Genomic DNA, 9,653 nt, shown 5'->3' on the forward strand with positions numbered 1-9,653 from the left:
GATACCTGGATCTACTCAGCTATGTCAGATTTGAGAGAAATTTAAGCACCTTTAACTGCTTTCTGTCATTTAGGAAATTATGATACAAGTCAGAGTATCTTTCAGCCACAGCTTGGCTCAAATATGTTGATTAAAACAGTTTGCAATGTGGATGAGTCTTGAAAGTTTTATACTAAATGATAGAAAGAAAACCCAAAGAATGACAGATATAATTTTATTTTCATGAACTTTCTGGAATACCTAAATCCATAAAGACTTAAACAGTTAAGCAATTTCCATGTGGTGCTGACTGTGTGTGAATGGGGAGTTAATGTGAGTAGGTATTGAATTTCCTTGAAGAAACTAAAAAAAAAAAATAACCTCAAAACACATCATGGTGCTTTCAAAACACTTTGTTAAAATAAAATTATGAACAAATTTATAAATTCAATATGGTTATCACAATTTATGACAATAAAATTATTATATTTCCTTAAGTTAAAACAGTCTCACAGACAAATGTAGACTTGTAAAATAACATGAAAAGGTCCCAAGAACACATTTTCTTCAGACATGGGCATTCACAAATTAATTCTCATTTTCTTTATTTTGTATTTCTTTTAAATTTTTTTTCATCTTTTTTTCTTCAGTACTGTGGATGAACCTAGAGCCTAACACAAGTTAAGAAAGTGCTACAGATATAATTAGGATAGGCTACACCTGTCCTTTTACCCCCATTTTTATCTCTCCTTTAAATGCCCATTCTGGCCTCAAACTTGTGGTCCTCCTGTCTCAGCTTCCTGTGTAGCAAAGATTATTGGTTTGTGACATCATGCCCAGGAAAACCTCAATTTTATGGAAAACCAAAGAAAATAAAAAGATTCAGAGGGGAGGTTAAGGAGGAAGGAGAGAAAACTGTGTATGAGGGAACCTTGGTTACCATCACAGAAGCTCATGCTTGCATTGTCATAATCCAGAAATACCTCAACCTGATCCTCAGGCCTTTTCACATAATAAGTTAAGCATGGCAAGTTGGTGAGCCCTATGGTAGTATAACATAACTCCCCAATGTCTGGGGATCTTCAGTTGCATCATTGTCTCCAGATATTCTACTGCTGACTTCATCAGAAAGGTTCGTATATTGATTGGTCCTCCTTGAATCATTCCATTATTTACTATAAAAGAACCTCAAATATCAGATCAGTAAATGGCATTTTCATGTCTTGGGCTATGATTGTCTACCTAATCAATCTCTTTATTTGCTCCTCCTCTAAGAAATGGTAGAGAGCAGAGAAATATCAGACTCATTTATGTATGGAAAATGGTTCCTATGCCCTCTTTAGCACCCCAAAATCTTTAAATTACACTGGCAAACAAAAGAAAACTAAAGGTATTTCGCCTGTGAAGGGGTGATTTAATATACACTTTTTGATTGTTTATTTCAGAAAACACCCCAAAGTCTTTTTTCTTTAGTAGGAAACTCTTCGTGTCTTATTTTTGATACCATTAATAAATAGACATAACTTTCCTATGATTGTATCTGCTGCATTATCAAACATCAAGTAAACTGATGGAAAACAACTTCTGCACACTTGTCTTTTCAGACTACATATATGAAATTGTTCTGATTCTCTTCCTTTAAAAGAATAGAAAAAAAAGAAGGAAAAAAATGGAGTCAGACATCCTTCAAGCCTTCCTGAGAGAACTCACCTGCTTCATCTGCATGAATTATCTTATAGACCCAGTCACCATATGCTGTGGGCACAGCTTTTGTTGGCCCTGTCTCTGCCTTTTCTGGGAAGAAGCCCAAACTCCTGCACATTGCCCTATGTACAGGGAGCCATAACAGCATATTGACTTCAAGAGCAATATTCGTTTGAAGAATCTGGTATCCATTGCCATAAAAGCCAGTGTCAGACATTTCTGAGCTCTAAGGACCATGTGTATGTGACCCACAAGGAGAGAAAGAAGATCTTCTGTGAAAAGAACAAGACCCTGCTGTGTTTGCTCTGCTCCAACTCCCGGGAGCACAGGGCTCACAGACACTGTCCCTTTGAAGAGGCTGCTGAGCAGTACAGGGTAAGTGATGCTTCTGAGATAGCTAGAGGGCAGGGTGACTAAGACTATAAGACACAAGAACCATTGTTACTGAGTGTCATATACAAGTATTGGTACCAGTGATAAAATTATGAATAAAGTATGTGAGAGTATCTACATTCATGGAAACTGAGAGAGTGAGGAAATTAATTTATTATAACTTATTTCAGTAAATTGATGATATGGTTTTAGTGCTTATAGCACTTTAAAGTTCTCATGATTATAAAGAATATCTAAATTAACAAAACTAAATGTTCTGCTGGTTGTGGTGGTACACACCTACAAACACAGATACTCACAAGACTGAAGAAGGATGATAATCAGCTGGAGGACGGCTTGGGAAAATGAGACCCTTTCTCTAAAAATAATAATAATAATAATAATAATAATAATAATAACTTTTAAAAAGGACTGTTACTGTAGCTCAGTAGCATAGCACTTTCCTAGCATCCATGAGACCCTGGGTTCAATTGCTAGTACGGTGGGCAGGGAAATGGTGCCACAAATTCAAAAGGCTTCTATATAAGACATACAATGAAACTCACAGAACATTAGTGTCATTAGATCCAAATTCTGAAGCAAATTTCCACCTACCTAAGAGTTAACTACGCCTATGTATTTGCCAATTTCTCTAGGAAATTGGTTTTATTACATTGTGTGATTCCATAGTCTGAAACCCCTAAAACTGACAATTACAATCACCAAGCAGGGAAACCCCAGCCTCTGCAATCCCTAAAACATTTTTTTCAATCTAAATTGCTTGAAATTCTCTGTCATTGTGGGCCTGAAATCATAATCAACTTGATTGTCCAGTGCTCAAATTTTGTTATCTTACAGAAGAAGTTTTTAAAACAAATGAGATCTCTTTGGAAAAAGATCTAAGAAAACTAGAAAAATCTGAAAGAGAGCAGAAAAATTAACCTATGGGTTGTAAGTATGAGAGTCTATTTCTCTCAGGATCAACATAGGACAGAAAAGATAGACATTTATTTAATCGTCAAGTGAGTTGGAATCTTCACAGGATTTTAGGAAGATCTTTCTTGATAGCTTCTACTTGTTGGAGTACAACACAGCATTGCTGCTCAGGGAGAATTGTGGGCTATGGAGCAGGAAGTTTGATATTATTGACTTCTTTTCTAACAGAAATGAAAGTGTTGCATACAATTATTTATGAGTTATACATGAATTCCAAATGGCTTGCATTGCAGACTTTCTGATTTGAGAAGATATATAATGAAATTACCAATTAAAATCTTTCTTTCCAGTTGTTTCAACAAGTCATGAAGTAGATGAGTTTGAGAGAGGAGTTCTCTGCATGTTAACCTAGTTAATAATGAGTAAAAAATAAATTAAGGGAAGAGAAGAATAAATTAATGCTTAATGAGAAGCAGAAAGACATGAATTTATGTACATAGTTTACTAGCATAAGACATGAGTCAAAATGAATAGATGATGTTATAAAGTGGAGGAGGATAAAATTGACCTGATATTTGATCTAAGAAATCCATGTTCTTGCAGTGGTATGTATCTGCACAGAGAGAATACATAGGCAGCTTATGGAATGCTGCATCCCAGTGTCCATGAGGAAGAAAAAGAACATTTGGAGACACTTATGAAGGAATGCAAAATGACTATAGAGCAAATTAAGAAAAGCAAAGCCAAAATGCTTCAAAAGAGGAAACAACTAAAGAAAGACTATCAGGAGCTAATGAAAATGTGCCATAAAACAGAAGTGGAGCTGTTTGAGGTAAGGACTTGGAACGTGACTGAAAATGGTTTTTGTCTTGACCACATTATTTGGTACCAAAGATATATTTCTCTGCATTCTGTATTTTTGGTGAGATCTTCCCCACTTGGGAATAATAGACATACTCTGACTTCTATCTTCATACAGCAAGCAAGCTTTATTAAATTGTGACCGTGGGTTCATCAGGATATGTTTATTTCTAAAATTATCCTTTTGTAGGTTAAGAAATAGAAAGAAACAGGCTGGGGCTAGGGCTCACTGGTAGAGCACTTGCCTAGACAATGTGAGTCACTTGGTTCAATTCTTAGCACCATCCATAAATAAGTAAATTAAATAAAGATTCATCAACATCTAAAAATATTTTTAAAATAAATAGAAAGAACTATTTATTTACGGGTATTTCATTTTTGTCCAGTTGAGCAACATGAAGAAAATTGAAAATACGTAACACGTATTACATTCTTTTTTGATTTGAATATCCTTCATTCAAATTGTCCTTAGCACATGTCCACATGTCACTTTGTGAACAAGTCCTGTAAAAGACCTCTTTTCAGAATATTGCTGGTTTGCAGCCTCACACAGTAACTCTCAGGGTTCTGAATTTAGCAAAAATCAGATTCTTCCTGTTTTACCTTTATGATAGAAAATTGATTTACAAGGAGTGTTGGGGTGGTGTCTGTAATTTTTTAAGTTTCTCAAATACAAAGTCTTAATGGTAGAATAGCTAATTCTGATGAAATTTCAGTTTTTCTTACTTTTTGTTTTTTTTCTTTACAGAATTTAGAAGATACATTGGCAATGTTAAGTTTTACTTTTAATGCAAACTGGGACACCACAAAGTCTGTGAATACCAAGGTGTTTCTGATAATGAAGAGAGTACTGATTGAGATAGTGTACATTTCTTCTATGTGTCTGTGTTTTACTGGATATGATTTCTTGTTCCCTTTTTATCAAAACATAGCTTTTCCCTTCCTGGAGCTGAACTTAAGCAGACATTTCTAAAGACAGCTGTCTATAATTTTAGACTTCAAGTCATAAACAAATTGAGGTGCATGGAATAGTCTTTACCAGGTGATAAGTGAGAGAAGTAGGCAGAGAAAAAAGTAAGAAAGATTTTTTAATACTAGAACAATCCTGACCTAGGCACAGTGCAGTAACCTTGTCATCCAGTGGCTCAGGAGGCTGATATAGGAGGATCATGAGTTCAAAGCCAGCATCAGCAATTTAGGAGACTCTGTCTCAAAAAAAAAAAAAAAAAAAAAAAAAAAAAAAAATACTGGGGATGCTCTCAACACTCCTTGGTATCAACAAAACAACAACAACAAAAAAAACTAGAACAATCCTACCCCACGATTATGTTGTTACACTAAATGTCAGTGTTAGATCAGTTGTTAAATGATATAGGAACCTTTAGGGGAAAACTCCTACATTAACATACTGTCAAAGTGTCTTTTCATTTGTTTTGGCTAAAACTTTTGGAGAAATTTATGAAGACTCAGCCAATATCTCAAAGATCACTGAGACAATCTAAGTTTTTCTTTTTTTAGACCCATTACATCATTTAGCTAAGCAAAGTTTTTTTGTTTTGTTTTTTTCTGTCAGCCAGAAGTGTTTGTATAAGCTATCTTTAAGTGTTCTCGTCTGCCATTTTAACCTTTTATCGTGTGCTCAATGATATCCTCTTGAGCATACTAAGGAATATATGTCATCTCTTTAACTTGAACTATGGATCCTTAATTGAGCATGTTCAGAAAGGTACATATTTTGGCTGGACACAGTGGTGCAAGCCTGTACTCTCAATAATTCGGAAGGCTTCGACTGCAATTCAGGAGAATGGCACATTCTTTGAAGTCAGCCTCAGCAGCTTAATGAGACCCTAACTGAAAACAAAAATGGTTATATGTGTAGCTTAGTAGTAAAGTGTCCTTAGGTTCAATCCATAGTACCAAAAAGAAAGAAAGAAAAAAAAAAACAGAGAAATGTACATCTTTTTCTTTTTTTCTTCCTTTTTATTTATGGGGATTTCAACAAGGGCCTCCTATGTGTCAGGCAAGTTCACTGAGAAATATTCCCAGTCCAGAAATGTACATCCTAAAGCAATGGCCCCCAAAGTGAATATGTATAGACCCCCAGAATAAAGTCCTCCAGCTTTCTTTCTTCAGAGAGAGCATTGCTTTTCAGACAACTCCCATCCTCTCCTTACTTCCTGTGGGCTATAAATATTTTTCCATTCTTTTATATTCTGGTGTGTTCCTTGGCTTCACAATCAACAAAATGCAAACCCTTTTCATTAGGTTTCACTAGAATATGATTTTGATGAAGAACCTTTAGTTGAACCATGTCTTAAACATTTTTGAATGTAGCATTGTTGAAGTTGTTGCCAAAATGATCTATTAATTTTTTTTTCCTTGAAGGTGTGAGTTGGTGTTCCTGCACATGCCTCAGCCTGTGAGACCACAGTTCAGTGCTCAACCCATCACTGGAATGAGAGATGGACTTAACCACTTCCAAGGTGGGTGTCAGTCTGTTTGAGGGACAGCTACACTGTGCCCTACAATAATGGTTTTCTATGGGTAATCATTCCCTCTTCATTAATTGTTCACCTAATAAAAGGAATCAACATTTTATCACATATTTAGTGATGCATACCATGTTAATATATGGAACAATGTAAAGAAAAAAAACATAAACGAAAGGTGGTGTAATGTCACCAAGCCCTGTCATAAAAGTTTCAATTAGGGAAAGGAAATAAAAAGTCTCACTAAGCCCTAGAAACATCATCACATGCAATATCATTTGTTCACTGAGTCACACTCATGGACTCAAGTCAAGATAATATGATAATGGGTTTATTGAATTTAAATTTATAAAAATAATTTTCTTTTTTTAAAATTTTTATTGTTGGTTGTTCAAAACATTACATAGTTCTTGATATATCATATTTCACACTTTGATTCAAGTGGGTTATGAACTCCCATTTTTACTCCGTATACAGATTGCAGAATCACATCAGTTACACATCCGTTGATTTACATATTGCCATACTAGTGTCTGTTGTATTCTGCTGCCTTTCCTAGAGGATAGGAAAATAATTTTCTTTAATGTTTTCTAGTAAATAAATTTGTAATACATTACACTTAATATAATAAACAGTAGACAAATATAAAATAACAAACTCACAGAACATTTTTTGAACAATAATGAAGTAAATTGTCATTTGGTGAAGCAGAATATGGAACTCCATGGTAGACCTAACCCTGACAGGTTAGTTTATCAGAAAAAGACTAAGGGTCAGATGGAACCAAAAGAAAAGGCAGAAAATTCTTAGCAGGAAACCAATTCTGTAATAAATAGATTTTCTTAAATATAAACTTGTTTTTTTAACCAGAAGACTGTAATATCCCTGATACACTTATGTAATTATGTAATAATAATCACAGTATCTATTATCCATCATTACATTTATTTTTGTCTTTTTTTTTTCACAAGAGAGAGTAATGGAGATTAATTTTAGTGCTATGGACTTGAGAATGCTCAGGTCTCTAGATTTTCGGGTGTCATGAAAAGTAAACGGCAGAAGTAAGCTCTATAATCAATGGATTTTTTAGGAATGTTTCCCCCTGTAGTTAGTAAGTGTTAAGATTTACTGATAGCCCTTGAATCTGATATTTTTATAGCCAAAGCTTTTCCATTAATCCTGGCTTATTTTTTCTTGTAAGTCTCTAAGGCAACTCTCATGTTGTATGAATTGGGGGGGGGAGGCCTGATTTTGGCTGAATTATTCTCTCTTCACAGTGAACATTTCCTTTCATAATGAAATAAGCAGTCACAATGTAGTGCTGTGTGATGTGAGAAGACTGATGTTTGTAGAAGATGATGAAGATGAAGCTTTGAATTCTGACAGATCAAACTATTTTGCTGCATGGGGAGATTAGGTCTTTGCTTCTGGGAAACATTGCTGGGAGCTGGATGTGTATGGCTCCTGGGACTGGGCTTTGGGAGTCTGTAGGAATTCTGTGGTAAGGAAGAACCACACACTGCTTGAATTTGAGGACATGTTTCTCCTTTTATGTGTGAAGGAGGACACACATTTCAGTCTCTTGACCACTTCCCCAATATTTTCTCTCTATATAGAGAGACCTCTGGGCCATGTTGGTGTGTTCCTGGATTTTCAAAGTGAAAGTGTAAGTGTTTTGAATGTTGCCAAGTTCCCTTATATGGAGATATCCTATTGGGTCCATGAATTTCCCTGTCAGGCCATTTATTTTCCACAGTCCACACATAATTAGTGATAATTCAGAAACCTAACTTCTCTGCCTGAGAACTTCATATTCAAGGGACCCATTCTCAGTTCAAGCAGAGCAATAACTATGGCTGTCTTATTTCCCTATTTTAATGTAAACTTATTTATTAGATATGAAAGTATGATACAATATAAAATTTTATTTGCTCAATTTTACTTTAATAAAACCATCTTCAGTGGCCTATAATATAGGCTGTGGTTGGCTCAATGTTTCATGACCTTTGTGTGATTAAGAAAGCATGGATTTGTGATTCCAAGTCAAGATTAATGCAGGAACACAAGAGTTTGCACATCTACAGAGATGTGGCTATCCACAATGTACCTGTCAGTTTGAAATCTCCTTCTGGATCTATTCAGTTCACCCTAAAGTGGAAAAGGTAGCATAGGTGTGTTACAATCATGGTGGGCACACATATTTTTTTACATTAACTTAGTGAACAGGCATTGTAGCTCAGCAGAATATTTATCTGTTATGCAGGGTTGGATTTCTATCAGGGTTGGGTGTGTGGGTGTTTAAGGTTTATGATAATCCCCTAGGGCATGAGACATGAGATGGGAAGAGGGTGAAACAGAATACAAATTTGTACTCTCTACAGACTTTTTCATCCCACCATCATACCATAAACACTCCATTGATTGTTTTATGGTTGTCATGTCATACTTAATCATATATGTTTATGAATGTGTTTCTGCCATCAAATGTTCTTCCTGAATGTATTATAGAAATCAACAACTGTTTGTTAATAAAAAATGAAAATGTAAAGCTTGTTAGACTTTGTTGTCAGCCATACCTGGGAATGGGTGTTCACTATGGAAGTTAGCTACATTAATTAACCTTGCCAGTTTTATTTCTTATCACTCCTGGTGAAAAGATTTATGCAGTTTGCATTTCTTGAACATTTATTGTGTGGCTTACATATAAATATATCCTGTATGATTTAAATTTAAAAAATAACTTATATTGCTGTGCTTGGTGGAACATGCCTATATTCCTAGTGACTTGGGAGGTTGAAGCTCAAGACCAGCTTTATCAATTTAGTGAGGGCCTAAACAAATGATCAAGAGCCTGCCTCAAAAATAAGTAAGGGTTGGGGTTGTAGCTCAATGGTTAAGTGCCCTGGGTTTAATACTCAGTACCAAACAAATCAAGAAAACTACCTATAGTACACTAATTATGAAAAAAGAAGCTGAGCCAGGAGGAATTAAAGAGACTTGAAATAAGGTGATGATTTCCAAATGAGATTTCACTTTGGGTTCTGTGTGTTCCCTCTCAGGTGAATCAGCTTAAGTGATAAACCAACATTCATTCCAATGACTGAGTTCAGATAATATAATGCAAGTAGAGCTTACTCTGGTACCTAACAGAATATCCAAAATATATATATATTGGCTGTAAATATTAAAACATTAATAGAAATGACTAACTACTTTAGTTTTCTTGATATGCATTTACATCATAACATTAGCTTATCTACAATGTCAAGTGCTACCAGCAAGCCCAGTCTACCTTCTTTATCCTCAGTAGGT

The 9,653-nt window shown here is 35.1% G+C and overlaps 1 pseudogene; it reads left to right on the plus strand.

Annotated features, from left to right (window-relative positions):
- The first annotated feature begins 1,648 nt into the window (after positions 1-1,648).
- On the plus strand, positions 1,649-8,131 carry LOC114084499 (tripartite motif-containing protein 43B-like; annotated as a pseudogene).
- The last annotated feature ends 1,522 nt before the right edge of the window (positions 8,132-9,653 follow it).

This window comes from Marmota flaviventris, chromosome 9 (genome assembly GCF_047511675.1).
Source record: "Marmota flaviventris isolate mMarFla1 chromosome 9, mMarFla1.hap1, whole genome shotgun sequence".
In the NCBI taxonomy this organism is placed as follows: domain Eukaryota; kingdom Metazoa; phylum Chordata; class Mammalia; order Rodentia; family Sciuridae; genus Marmota; species Marmota flaviventris.